The sequence below is a fragment of the Columba livia genome, chromosome 13 (assembly GCF_036013475.1).
Source record: "Columba livia isolate bColLiv1 breed racing homer chromosome 13, bColLiv1.pat.W.v2, whole genome shotgun sequence".
NCBI lineage: Eukaryota > Metazoa > Chordata > Aves > Columbiformes > Columbidae > Columba > Columba livia.
In genome coordinates this window covers 5317760-5332358 of record NC_088614.1, presented here as the reverse complement: position 1 = coordinate 5332358, position 14599 = coordinate 5317760, and the positions used below count along the sequence as shown (strand labels likewise).

At 55.6% G+C, this 14599-nt stretch overlaps 1 protein-coding gene across 1 annotated transcript in view; it reads left to right on the top strand.

The window, feature by feature from the left end:
• The first annotated feature begins 2313 nt into the window (after positions 1 to 2313).
• The window catches only part of ZFHX3 (zinc finger homeobox 3), a 143324-nt gene continuing 131038 nt past the window's right edge, over positions 2314 to 14599 (top strand). Inside the window, 1 exon segment of the mRNA XM_065028232.1 lies at positions 2314 to 3908. The gene's annotated coding sequence lies outside the window, so the exon portion shown is untranslated.

Below are 14599 nucleotides of genomic sequence, written 5' to 3'. Positions count from 1 at the left end.
GAAAAAAAGGAAAAAATAAAAAAATTTAAAAAGGCAATTTGAAAAGCTTCTTTAGATTTTCAAGAGAGATGATTTAATTCTGCTGCATTGCTGCCAGTAATAAAATAGTCTCTTACAGAAAGCTGAAGAAAACATATTCCTGAAGCTTGGATAGAGGTTCTTTACTGGTTCACTTCCTCCTAAAATTCCAATCCCACGTTCCCAGCGATCATCTACATTTTTCACCAGGGCTGGAATGGGGAGGGAAAAGCTGCTGGAAATAAAAATTTTAAATAATAAGCGCAGATGGACCCAAACAGAAAGTGGAAAATGTTACCGTAAAGCTAGAGAAATATTTATTAAATCAAAGCAGAGGTTCTGTTGGGACTGGAGGAATGTTGCATCCTTTCCTAAAAAAAAAAAAAAGAAAAAAAAAAAAGGAAAAAAAAAGGGGGGGGGGGGAAGAGGAGGGAATGGGGGGAGAAAAGAGAAAGCAAGAAAGAAAAAAGGCAGAGGCACAGCCGCCTCCTGGAGTTCCCCATTGTCCGGGGCTATAGAGAGCCCCAGAATGGCATTAAACTCACAAAAGGCATATTGTGCAGGGGACAAAAAAAGCCCCTTCTTCTACAATAACTTTTAGCTTCTTATTTTAGAAAATGACAAAGCTGTTGCCAGCGATGGCTGGTGAAACCTGTAGCCCAGCTCCCATCGCGGCTGGACGCGGCTGTATTGATCCGCTGTCCCGCTCGGAACGGCGGCCGCAAAGTTTGCACGGGAGCGCGGGCCGGGCCGGGCCGCGCTGCAGCGCGGGCACAGCGCGGGATGCTGCGGGGCCGCTCCGCCGCGCTCCGCGCCCGCCCCGCGCCGGGGCGACACAAAGTTGCGCTCGCTGCCGGCCGCAACTTTCCCAGCTCCTCCCGGGGAAACTTCGGCGCTGGCGGCGGGGGTCGAGCTCGCCTCGCCCTGCCCTGCGCGGGGCGGCGCGGCCCCGCCCGGGGCGCGGGGGCAGGTGGCCCCGCGGAGCGCCCCGCCGGCGCGGAGCGGTGCGGAGCGGAGCCGCCCGCCGGCCCCCTCCCCTGCGCGGCGCTGCGCGGCAGGGTGCGGAGCGGCGCCCCCCCCGCCGCGGGCTGGGGGCCGGCCGCTTGCCCCAAGTTTCGGTGCGGCGCCGCCGCCGCGCTCCCCCCGCCCGCTCCTGCTCGCTCGCTCCCTCCCCCGCCGCCTGGGCTGAATCTTATTGATCCAGAAGGTGGCTAATTAGCCCTTCCCGTCGTGCCTGGGTAATGAGGCACATGCGCACTGCACTAATCAGCCATTTTTTGCAGGAAACTAATTAGCAGAATAAAGATCCAAAGAGTTTTTTTTCTTCCCAATCATCAGATCTGAGTCCGGGCGCTTCCTGCTCCGGCGACCGCCAGCCCCGCCGCCCGCTCCGCGCCGCTCCGCCCCGACCCGACCGCCGCCGCCGCTGCTGCTGCCGCCGCCCGCGGCCCCCTCTCTCCGGGGGGCTGCAAACTCCCCGACAACGATGCTGCTGCTGGGCAGCGGCGGCGGCGGCGGCGGCTCCCGCTCGGCTCCGGCTGCTGCCCCCGGCTCCCGCTGCTGCTGCCCCGGGCCCCTCCGCGGAGCGCGCTCCTGCCGCCGCAGCCGCCGCAGCCTGCATGGGATCTGTAGCCCCCGCGCCGCCGCCCGGGATTAAAAGCGCCGCCGCCGCCGGAGCAGCGACCGCGTAAGTGGCAACTTTTCTGCCCTGTCCCCCGCTCGGGCTCCTCCTGCTCGGGGCGCCCGGGCTGCTTTGCATGGGGCTGGTCCGGCCCCCCCTCCCGCCCGCTCCCACCCACCGCCCCGGATCCCCCAGCAAACTTTGTGCCGCTCGCCGTCCCGGAGCCCCGCCGCCGCCGCCGGGGACGCGCAGGTGCCGGCGCCGCGGGGGCCGCTGCGCGCCCGCGGAGCCCCCGCCCCGCCCGCCGGCCATGGCCGCGGGGCGCGGAGCGGCGCGGCGCTGTTCGGCTTTGTGCGCGGCCGGGCGGGCGGCGGGGCGCGGGCATCGATCGGCGGGGGCCCGGCCCCGCGGGGGCTCCGCGCCCAGCGGCCGCCGCGCGTGGGCTCCGCGGAGCCGGCGCCTCCCGGGAGCCCGTAGGGGCAGGGGCGGCTCGGGCGGCCCCCGGGGCTGCCCCGCGGGGCTCCGCGCGGTGACGCGCTGGAAAACAAAAGGGCGAAGAAGTGCCGAAAACTGGCCCGGCCGCGGGGCGGCCCGACCCACCGCCCGCCCGGGCCCCGCGCCGGGAGCTGCCCGAGCGGCCTGGCCAGCCAGAGTAATTCTGATTTTTGTTTTCCGCGGGCAGACTCAGTTTTGGGAAGAATGCGGCTAGGGGGATGGGAGAGGTGAAGGCAGCAAACGCCACTGTAGGCCGATCCCCCCCTTCTCAGTTTCAGTTTTTAATTACTTAATGCTGAATCGCACGGCGCTTATCTAAATATTTGCAAATGCTCTTTCCTATTGATTCCTCTGAATAAACTGTGCTCCTCGCCCTCGGAGGGAAGGCGATTCGTGCTCTCCTGAAACTAACCCTCCAGAGGAGAGTGTGTTTGTGTGGGGGACACATACGGCTGTATGGCTGTGTATAAACGCGGATGTACGTAGCACACACACACACGGGTTTCTTAGTGTGAATTATTTATAATTTGGCTTGCGTGGTTTTTTGTGGTTTTGTGTTTTGTTTGTTTTTTTTTTTTTTTTTTAATTGTTAAACTCCCTCTGCTCTTTTTAAATTTTTATATTTTTTTTTTTGTAATTCCGAGAAAGGTCTGTTTCTCTTTCAAGCTCTGGGTATGTCCTGTACTTTGTGCGGATATGTAACATATACGCGTCTCTTCCTCGGTCGTCTGTCTGTCTTTCTCTTCTCGCTCCTGTTTAATATGGAGCAATTTTCTGGAGGCTCAGTGACTCCCTCCTTAGGGTCACATTGAGTTCGAATCCGTCTGAAGGTGCAGGAATCCTGCAAAGGGGGCAATAAGAGAATAGGGAGAAAAGGGTCAAGTTGGCTGCTTAGACGCCAAAACTCCCACAGCTGCCTTTAAAAAAAATATATATATGATATTTTGCTTTCCTCGCCATATTATAAATTGTAGCCTCCCCTTTCAGGTATTTTCTTTACAGCTTTTGCCTCCCCCTCCTGTGCCCCCCCTGTTAGGGGAGAAGGGGGGGAGGAGGGAAAATAAAAGGAAAAGAAATGGAGGGGGGGCAAAGAGGCAAAAAAAATAAAACCCATTGAGTTTAGGCAAATAAGGTTTGGTCTCCGTATCCTATTACAAAGCACTTTGAATATGCAAGACATCACACAAGACCAGTTATTCCAGTTACGACAAACTTAAAAAGAGAAAAAAAGAGAGGCATGTTTAGATTATAATTTGTTAGAGCAAGAATCATATTTAAAACTCTGTCTTTTAATTTTTTTTTCCAGCCTTGCATTGTCTCCAGCCTTTTTCTGCTGTCTAGATTTTTTTTATATTATTATTATTATTATTAAAATCTTTCTGTTGAGTTTAGGAAGACTGCTGCGAGCAACACATTTTCTGTATTTTTGTTCCTGTATCTTGGAGGAGAGTTGGCAGGGATTTTGTGGTTTGCAGTTACACAATATGTTATCATGTTTTTAATCACTAAATCATTGCAGTGGTTATAGATTTACAGTCTTAGGGTATTACGGAGAGGAGCAGCGCAGCTTGCATGTACAGGAACATACGAGAGCATGCAGCTAACATGCTCGTGAACTTTGCTGTTAAATTGTTTCCCGGCCGAGCTTTGGCGCAGAGGAGAGCGAGCGTTTTGGCATCACCCCTGCACGCACTTGAGGAAAGTTTGCGCACCTCTCCCAGCCGGGCAGGAGCTCCGATGGGTGTCCTGCGCGCCCCGTCCCGCGGTGCTGGCGGTAAGCGGCGGGTCGGGGGGGCAGCCGGTGGGCTGGGGCCGCCACCTGCGCTGGGCCGGGGCCGGGGGGAGCGTGTTGGCCGCCCCGCCAGCCGCGCTCCACTCCCGTTTCCCCCTTTATTATGTAACAGAGCCCTCGGCAGCATTAAAAATTCAGCATTACAAGCTGATTGTAATGCTCCCTCATTAGGGAGCACTGTCTGGTCCGGCATTAAGGCAAGACGGAGCGTGGCTTTTTGGCTGCAGCACCGGCAGAGGCCGGGGGCAGCCACACAGCGGGTGTCCTGGCCCTGCGGGCGGCAGCAGGGCTGTGCTGGGCTCCCCACCGCTGGCCGGGCCCGGGATCCCCCGCTGCCCCCTGCCCAGGGCTTTCCTCAGCACCAGCCTGGGTGTGGGGACACCGCTCCCAGCCGCCCTCCCAGCCGGGTCCCGCTCTGCAGGCCTTCAGCCAGAAACAAAAGCAAACAAAAGGCATATTAGAGGGGAGAGAAACTCTGGCTGGACACAGAGATTGCTTTGCTGTATTTGTAATTCTTTTTTGCTCTCTTTCCTTTTTAAACGGGGTCATTTGGGGAGGAGTGGGCAGCAGGAGGTTTGCTCCATCCCCTCTCCGGCACAGCGGCCGTGGCGCTGGCAGCGGCGCTGGCCCTGGGCTGCCGCAGCCCCCGTACCTCCCTCCCGCCCGTCGCTGCCTTTTGTTCCCGCAGGACCAAGGTGCTGCTTGGGCAGGCGGCGGCGTGGGCGACCCCGCGCACGCCTGGCACCTTCTCCTGGCCTTGTGGTGGCTGCTGTCAAACCAGGGCCTGACGGCGTCCGCTTTGACAAAAGCAGAGGCGCGTGTCCCTCTTTCATCTCTCTGCTTTGACCCCCGCCCCGGTTCCCGTCGGTGTCGTGCTGGAGGCCGGGAGCAGCGCGGGGGCGCAGATTTACTTTGGGCCTGGCACCAGCACTTGAATGGCTTCAGCGGGGATCGCTAAATCCTGGACTGGTGGACATATGGTTGGCTGTGTTAGCCTCCCCATTAACACTTCTGCTTTCCAAAATAATAATAGTAATCATAATATTAAAAAAAATGTTGTGTGAAGATGAAAAATGACTAGTGGGCTTTTACATCAACTTTATTCACACGCTGTTCTGCTGGGGCTTGACTCCCTAACGTCAGCATTTCTCCCGCCGGTGTCAGACTCGCTCATCTTCTCTTGGGCGCTGATGGTGGTGCGTGTGCCGGCCCTGCCGCGGTGCCGGGGCCGTGTTTGCGCTGGAGAGATTGGTGTAGTTCAGGAATGGACTGGGAAGAGGCCGAGCATTTCGCAGCTCCCCATTTCCCTTCATCAGAGCGTGGCCGAGGTTCAGCCTTTGTGTGGCTTTTGGGGCCACGTGCTGGTGGGAGACGTGGGCCACGAACAAAGCTGGGTGCCGCGCAGGGGACCCCCACACTGCTCGTGGGGCTGCGCCCCGCCTGTGCTGTGTTCTGACCGACCGACCATGGGGACTTTGGCCTGGGAGAGGCCTCGTGGCTGGAGTGGGGTGCCGGTGGGGGCTGCCCCCTCTGCCCTGCTCCCGTTTCCTCATTGCGGGGTGTCCCCCGCACTTCTCTGGGAGCCCCTTGGGGATGCTGGCCCTGCCATCCCCGGGGAACACAGCGCGGGGAGGCGGGTGAGAGGAGCTGCTCCAGCGGGGATGGGGCTGCCCTTCCCTCCTCCCTCCCTCGCCAGCCAAAATTTGGGCCGGGTTTCCTGCATGTGGCAGTGATGGGGCTGTCGTGGCAGGAGAGTGGGAATCAAAACATCTGTGCACAGGCCTGGGTGCTGCAGCCTCTAATGGTTTTGACGGAGCTGTTGTGGTCTGTTGTCTGGAAAATCTGCATTCTGCGCTGTGCCCGAGGGGGGCCGCGGCACCGCAGACCGTGGCGGTACCTAAATATAACCGCCTCGCGCCGTGGGGTGAGGTGAGGGCAGGAGGGAGCAGGGCCGCCCGTCCCGCCTCCTGCTTTGTCTCTGCTCTGCGATTCATGCATTTTTGTTTGCTCCCGAGGTTGGGTTTGTGTGTAGGCAGGGATTGGAGAAATAGATAAATTCCAGCTAGTTTAAAAAAAAAAAAAAAAGGCAGGGTGGATGAGCTGGGCTTCCCTCGCTGCCGGGAGGTGACGGTCCTTGCCACCGGGCCGGGGATCCCACTGGCTCGGGAAGCCTCGTCGTGCTGCTGCGGCAGCTGCTGCCGTGGGAGCGGGCTGCACTAGCCTGCTCGCTTTGGTGGTTTTCCTTCCCCTCGTAGATGCTGCGGATCTTGCTCAGGTCCTGCCACGCCAGTGAGGAGTGAGCGCTTTGCAGTGCTTCCTCGTTGGCTCCGCCAGACAGACATGTCCATCTGTCGGTGCAGGAGGTGGGCGTTCATCTCCCCAGCAATGCTGGGTGGAGAGCAGGAGTATTCTGTGCCAGGTCTGTGCTTCCAGAGATGGACTGTAAATGCAGCTTAAAGTTCATTCCCATATGAAATTATTTTTCTGTTGATGGCGTCAGGAGGGGAGATCGATGCCACAACCGCACAGGCTGCAGCTGATGGGTGGCTCGTGGTGCATCCCGGGAGCCGCCGAGGACGGTCCCAGGGTGCTGGCTGCGCAGGCCGAGCCTGGCCAGCCAGCGAGGTCCAAGGACGGTCAGAGGCACTGGGTGCTGAGAGCCCTGCTGCTGGCAGGCTGCAGCCACCCTGCTTTGCCCTTGAGTCTGCTGCTGGGAGAAAGACACTTAGCTGTTGATTGTAATTTCATTATGTCACAAGTGCCAAACATGCCTCTTGCTAATAAAAGGCAAACCAGAGCAGCGATATATTTTTATTTTTTTTTTCCCCCGTAAAACAAACATTTCCCAGTGTTTTCAATGGCGTAGTGTGTGTTGCTGGCTTTCAGGTTTTAAATCTTGTGGGGGCTGAGCCGCATGAGTTCCTTCACTCGTTGGTCATCCTGGAGCAGATAATGTGCATGGTGCTTCTGGTAAAAGGTTTTCTCCCATCCTCCCCCCGCCCTGGTATCTGGGGAAGCAGAGCCTGCAGGGCCTGTAACACATTAGGTCTTAGTGAATGTTTATTTTGATGGCCCAAGCGTGGCTGCCCGAGAGCAGGTCCCTCCTCCAGGAGGGTGGGAGCAACGTGCTGCGGGAGCTGCTCCCCAGCCCTCCGGTTCCAGTGGCAGTGAGCACCCCCATCCTGCTCTGCATCTGCCACGACTCGCAGCCACGTTTCCCTGGCCATTGGTAGCCGAGCTCCAAAATGGCTGGTTGGCTTGGTTTGGTAGCAGGATCTTTAACCCTCCTTTTGCTGCTCTGCTATTGACTGCCTTGTGCAAGTGGACTCATGCTCAGCACAGAATTCAGAGCACGTACTAAAATGTTGATAGTAACATCGTGATGATGTGCTTGATCCTGCCGGGTTGGGTTGCTGGGTTTCCCGAGTGTCTCTGACGTCTGGTGATAGGGCTTGTAGGTTTTTGGTGGTCTTGTTGTAAGTGAAGAAGAGGGGGGTGGGGGTGCAGAGGCCCAGCCAGTTGAATTGCAGTCAGGTGCATCTTGTTTGGGTTGAGGGTTGTGGTCAGGTGCATGTTGTTTAGGATGATGCAGAATCTGGGGATTCTTCACCAAGGTATTTTTGGCGAGATACCATGCAATGGAAAAACATGCTAGCAGGCTTGGAGACTCAACTCAGAAAACTGAGCAGTGTGAGTGCATGAAACACAGAGCTACCTGGCGTCTTAAGTGCACATTTGAGTGGCAGCTGCTCAGTAGAGCTGCTCCTGCGGTGTGAAGATGTTCTGGGTTCGGGCTGTGCGCACCAGCTCGTGCGTGTCGCCTGCACCTCTGGTGTTGCAGGAGCCGGTGCACAGGCCCTTGGCTGCCTCGGGAAGCAGAGCCAGAGGGCTGCCCCTGCTGTGCTGGGGTGCAGTAGGTTCCCGCAGTAGGGCTGTGGAGGTGGTGCTGCGAGGCTGCAGTTCCTGGGGTTTGCTCTGTTTGACAGCGTTAGATGCAGGAGCTGGTCTCAGATGTGCTTCAGTGCTGTGCGGTGGCTGCTGGTGCTTTGGAGCCTGCTGTGAAACGGTTCTGCCGGGCAGCGATGCCGGGTGGTCTCTGCTCCTGGCGTGTGTCCCCTGGCTGGGCTGAGGTTGCTCTGTGCCTGCTGGCGTGTGAGCAGCCAGGGGCTGTGCAGGGCAGCGGAGCCCTGGCCACGTCCCCGCTGTCCTTGCGCGTTCCCCTGGCAGCCCCTGACTGTGCCAGACAGAACTGTAGATGTCAGGCTTTGCACGGGAAGAGAGCGAGGAGGGAGGGGAGGGAGAGACCAGTGCGGCGAGGTTGGGAGTTTCAAATCAACCTTCTGCTTTGTTGGTGTGTAATGCGGGGTGCCCTGGTCCCCCAGCCTATCATGCGCCACGACTGAGGTTTATCAGGAGGAGCGGGGCTGGGGATGAGCCAGCTCCCTCAGCGCTGGGCCGGGAGCAGGGCTGCCCTCCCCACAGTGCTGGGGACGAAGGGATGGCAGGTGCCCAGGGCAGCGGGTCCAGCCGCTAGAGACAAAGGGGCCTCACGGGTCTCAGTGGGACTGACGGGGCTCACTGGGCCCCCCAGAAGCTGCAGTCAGTGCATTCTCTTCCAGCTTTGAGGAGCAGGGGCTTGGCCTTTCCTGTGGGAGGGGGCTCTGCAGCACCCACGCATTTGCTCCTCGAAAGCTCCTTCACATGTCAGAGCATAAATTTGTCCTTTTTAATTTTCTCCTGTTAATTTTGTCCCTTTTAGTCTTACATACTTCTTTCCCCAGTTCCTTTCTTCTAGCTGTTTTTCATCTTCCGTAGAGACAGTTAAAAGCAGCTTAACACTGTGAGCTTGTTTGGAAGTCAAAAGATCCATTTTAGCTCTGATGCTGACTTTGGGCAAGCCACCAAGTGTTTGCCTCAGCTGGAGTATGAAATGGGATAATACATAGTTCTCATGCAGAGACTGTAAGTGGGGGTTAATTATGAAAAATCATAATGTGTCTTAAATTCCCAGAGCATTGTTACATCCTTAAATTTTATTCTTTGTTACTTTCTCAATTTTTCCCACCCTTCCAGATAATTCACAGGCTGTTAAACTTTGTTCCTCCTACTTTCTGGTGCATAAACGCCTTCCTACCCCAAGCCGCAGTGCTCTACCCACGATGGCACTGGAGTCCTTAGAGAAGGACGTCCTCTCCTCTGGCCACGTTGTAGATGAAGTAATTCATGCTGTAGCCTCCCCTGTTTTCCCAGTGCTTTGTGTGTGCTGGGGAGTTTTTCTGGCACCTTGCAGAGGAGGGAGGCAGCTGGGGTAACGCCGTTGCAGTAACTGGGCAGGTGTGAGCCCGGCCGGGCTGTGAGCCGTGTGTCACGGCAGGGCCGTGCGCCCTCACGGTTCAGCTGGGTGCTGCTCCCGCCCTGCTCCGTTCCGTTACCGCCATCTCTGGTCCTAGGCCTTGTTCAGTGGGATCCTTGCAGATGCCCAGTGTTCTGCTTCAGCTGAGCTTTGTTAGGATGGGGGCAGAGGGCAGAGGTGAATCTCCTTGTCTCAGCTGGGTTTTTCACTGGGGTGATGAGTGCCAGCCCTATCGCGGGGTGGGATGGCGAGGGGGTACCTGCTGTGCCAGAGAGGTTGCCCAGAGCAAGCGGGCTGTACTGGAGGCCTGTGCTCTGATACTGGAGAACTGGGGCTGGCTGGTCTTGGTTTTGTAGTATGTTTTCATCCTTCTTGGTTTTGCTGCTTTCTGGAGCGCGGAGCGCTGGCATGGAGGAGGCCTGGGTTAGAAGCCAAGTCTAAGCAGAGCGGTGTCTGAAGGTGTAGGCAGGTACGTGTTCGCTTGTTGCATGCTGGCGTGGGCTGCCCAGCCCTGGGAGGGTGGTTGGCACCTGGTGCCCCTCTGCTATCTCAGAAACCAGTTGTTTGGTCAATAGCAGTGTCTGTCTGAAGGAGCTGATGCAGTTTTTTTCCTTGGTTGCTTTATTTTAGCCAGCCTCTCCACTGTTTCCTCTTTATTTTGAGCGGCGTGGAAGTCCTAGAGGTTTATATGAGATCCTGGAAATTCCCCAGGTGGTGGGTCCGGTGCCAGCACAGCCCTGTGTGAAAAGCTCCTTCATGGCGGGCTGGCAGCGGTGTCACCTGGAGCTGCAGATGTTGGAGCTCTGGACGTGCTGGGGATTGCTGAAGCTGGCTGTGGAGGAGGGCTGAGCTCTGCTCTGCGCGGCACTGCTGGGGCAGCCTGGCAGGGCTGGCACAGCTGCGCCCTCTTCACTTGAATCCTCCCAACTGTGCCCAGGGCTGCAGACCTGGTCGCAGAAGCTCCCTGCAAGGTCCTCCTGCTGTTGGCAATGCGACTGGAGCGTCCAAGCAGCCACTGCTCTGCCCGTGCTCTCTGCGCAGCGTGGCTCTGTGTCCCTGCAGGGACAGTTGCTCGCTCCGGGGAGCGGAGATTTCCTGCCCTTTGGGCTGAGCAGGGCAAGGCCGTGAAACTGTCTGGTTGCTTCAGGCACGAGCTGGATGTTGGGACTCTGTTTTTTCTTCCTTCAGCCATCTTTTTCTCAGCCCCTCTTGCTTCTGGGTGCAAAGCCTGTGAAGTAGCAATGATTAGCGAGATGCTTTTGATGAGATTTGGCAAGAAGCACTGGCCATCCTCTGGAGATTGTGGATTACACGGTGTCCCTGTCATTGGTCTGCAGTGCAACAGAGCTGTCTGCTGAGCTCTGTCCTGTCGGGAGCGCGGCCGGGCCTGTCCTGCTGTGCAAGGCAGGGACAGTGCGGTGATGTGGTGCTGAATTGCTGAGGCTACGTGGGAAATACCCAAGTGTGGTTTATTACAGAAGTCAAAGAGCACAAGGGAAGCAGCTTCTTACTGCCCACCCTGATCCATGCAGGGGGAGCTGGGCGCCTTGTGGAGCTTTGCAGAGGATTTGGACCTTCAGAGGTTTAGGTCCCACCTGAACACAACGGAAGTGTCCAGCAGGATGTTTGGGAGCAGAGTTCTCCTCTGCTGCACAGCTGGTGCTGTGTCTCTCAGCTGGGGCTGGCACGGCGGCTGCGGGGGCTCTGCTGCTGGGGTCCCGGTGTCCTGGTGGTCAGGGCCCCCGCCGAAGTTTCACACCACTGGGCCCAGCAGAATGTGGGTAGAGGGGTATTAGACAGAGCCTTGGGTTTTATTACTGCTGATTGTGCCCAGTGGGTCTTCTGCATTTTAAAATTCAAAAATAGACAGGGAAATAAAAAAAAAAAACAGCCTGCTGTTCAAACATAACATGCCAAGAGGTAAATTAGGGTATTTTGGGCGCATTTTTTCCCATTCAAAACACTGGGGATATTAAAAACTGTTCCTGTGTCTTGTTGGAGGCCTTGCTGGATGATGGAGCAGGAACGGGTCCTTTCTCAGCTTCTACTTTAACTTACCTTCGTTAAGACTCTGGCTCTGTGTTGCTGCTGTCCGGTCGTTGCCCGGCTCAGCCGCGGTGCTGGACGATGCTCTGGGCTGTGCCGAACACGGCGCGCAGGGCAGGGGACCTGGAGCCGTCCCTCTGGCAGAAGGGATGCTGCGGTTTGGGGTGGAACAGCCTTGGTCCCGCCGCCTGCTGAGGACATGCCGGATCCCTGCACAGGTCTGAGGTGCAAAATGGTGTTTGGAACTGGTGCGGGGAACTGCTCCTGCCTTCAAAACGGGACTGAGAGCCTCGTGGTACAGGTCGTTCAGAAAAGACAAGATAGCCATGAAATAAGGCTTCTTTTTGTAGAAAAGGTTACTTTGAATACTGCAGCAGAAAGGATAGAGGGTTTATTCTTTATAATGTTTTCATTGTGTGTTGAGTGTGAAAGGTTTTAGTTTTGTTTTTTTTAAGGTCCTTCTTGCTTCTATGAGCCTCTTGCACTGCAGAGGCAGAGAAGTGCCCGCCAAAACTAGAGCAAGTGTTCTCCTCAAGTGAGATTACTGTGGCAAGTTTAGGACGTGTAAGTTGACTTTGTTTCACAGTGGTGATGGCCTTTTAACTGTCTGCAGTAAACAGTGCAGTTCAGCTCTGAAAAGTGTCCTGTCAAAAGCTGTGCTTGGTTTCTAGTTCTGACCATTTCAAAGATTTTTATGACAATTACTCTCTGCTTACTAGCGACCTTCCTACTTAGACAAGTTTGCATTGATTTGTTATTATTTTTTCACAGGATTTACTTACACATCCTAGTAGAACACCCTGTGGATATTATTTTCAGTTCAAGAATAGTTTATTTTAGTTTGGCTAAATTGAGTTGGAACCAGTTACAAGTTGGACCCAAGCTATTTGATTTCAAACCAAAACAAGAATGTCCACAAGCAGGTGTACACTGTGGTGAGCAGATCGTGCTGCCTTCATATGCTGTGTGTTGAGTTTCTGCCGTTGGCTCCTGTGTATGGATTCTCGGCGAGTCAATCGGGTAGGGGCTCAGAGCTCCTGGTGGTGTGTGTGGGATAGAGGAGGCAGGAGCAGGATGGGTGTTGAGGTGCCAGCTTCCCTTTCACTTGAAATAATGGTGTGATACAGGGTGTTGCTGCAGACATCCCTGTGCTGGAGCAGGGGGGGTGCAGAGGCAGGGCTGGGTGCCGTGCCCAAGGGCTGATGGCAGTGGCAGGAGCGATGCGTGTTTTGCCACCTTGCTAGCTTAAAGCGTGTGCTTGGCATGGGGCTGCTGGAGAGCAAGGCACTGCTTTTGGTGATTTTTTAATTTTCTTTTTAAAATTTATTTTTATTAGTATTTTCTCCTTTGCGGAGTACAGCATGGTTAAACTAGAGGAACCCTGTGTAGCCATCCAGGACTGGCTGTGCAGCAGCTTTGTCCTCCTGCTTTGGAAGGAGCAGCTGGTCCCCGCAGTGCCTTGGGCTCCTTCCCAGTGTCCTTGTCCTTTTGGGAGCCTGGCAGTGGGAGCTGGCGCTTCTGCTTGGGCCGGTGGCGGAATTGCCCTGCTCTGGCCATCCCCGGTGGCTCCGGGCTCTGCTGCCTGTCCTGCCCGCAGACCTGCGCTGCGCCCGCCAGCCTGCAGCTCCGCTCCCCGGCACTCCAAGTTATGGACATCTCTGTGCAGGTGTTCATCTTCCTGGCCATTAAAGAGCGATTCATGTATAAAGCCACCAGATTCTGATTGTTTCTCCAGGCTGATGATTTCTTAGTGGATTGTTCTGTACAAAATCCTTAGTAAAGAAAAACTTTGTATCCCAGAGTGAAAATGTGAGCTTAATAACTGACTTGCAAGACATGACAGATAAAAGTGATCATTCCTGCAAACACACACCCAAGACCTTGAGCAAGAAGGATGGTTTCTAAATCAGATGATGCAGGAGATGAGAATGGGAATTGCTGTTAGAAGCTGCTGTGATTTCTTTGGAAATATCTATTTTGAAACTTTGCATTTAGGGGACAAAATCTAGTCTAGAGTATTTTCACTCTAATACTCTTTCAGAACAGTTGAGGTATGTATTATGTGTTGTGGTGGGGAAGCTCATCCTTTTTATCTTGCTTGATTGTTGAAACTTGGCTTCTGTTTAGATGTGTCATGCTGCGGCCTCGCTGAGAACCCAGGCGTGCTGGCTGGCTGGCTGCAGGTAAGGAGCTGATGTGTTCTGAGCGCTGGGTTGGAAGTGCTGTCTGGCTGTAGTTTAATGGATGTTTCCCATTGACAGAGGGGCTTCATGTGTCTGGGGGGAGAGGTGAGAGCCCCAGGATGGAGTCGGGGCCGTGGGGGTTTGCTCTGTGTGGAGCTGGCACTGTGCTCAGCTGCAGTGACCAGAAACTTGCGTTTAATGAAAGTCACTGTGGAACGGTTCTTGGGATCTTGCCAGGGAGAGTTTCCTGTTTAAAATTAGAAAGTGTTTTTGTTGTTGTTTTTTTCTTTTAAAGCCTTGATCTAAACTGGTAATTGCTGGAGTTTTCTTCTAAAACTTAAGATGCCTGTTGGGGAGCGGGGGGAAACAAGCAGAACCCCAAAACAGTGGAATTACAGGTTTTGGCTTTTTGTGAGGGGAAAAATAGCAAATTTTGTGTAATATTGACTCCTCTGTGGCAGTAAGTGACTCATTAGGCAAATGCAGAGATGTGATTCTGTGCCAGTCAGGGTGTTGGGCTGCACTGCCAAGTGCACCCGCAGCCCCGCTGACCCAGAGAAAGGGCCAAAACCTCAGCAGTGAGGAGGCAAGCTGGGCTGAGATACAGCACGCTGCTCTCCTTGTGGCTTTTGGAAGGGTAAACTTGCTGAACTGCAGTAATAGCCCTAGATTTTGGGCATGTTGCTTTGGCATATCAGGTGTGAGGTTGTTGGGCACAATCTGTGCTGCCATCAGCATCCTCCCTGGAGGCTGCGTGGTGAGGCGAGGGCTCCTGCGGCTGTGCGGCATCTCGAGGGGTCCAACCCCCGGATCTCGGGGCTCTCCTGCACCCCTTCACTGGCCTTGGCACTGCCCCTGCTGGGGCTGCAGCTGTTGGACCAGCAGATGTGAGCCGGGTGCTTTACCCCGGCGTGTCGGTGTGGTGGGTTCCCAGGTGCCTGCGGTGACCACGGCAGCAGGAGGGGACAGGGGCTCCTGCTTGGCTGCTGTAGCCCCTGTACTCAACAGGGCGTCATTTGCTGCTGCAAGGGTCTTGCTCCCTGACACCCACTCTGCTCTCATCCCAGATGAGGAGGAATATGGCAGCTGCG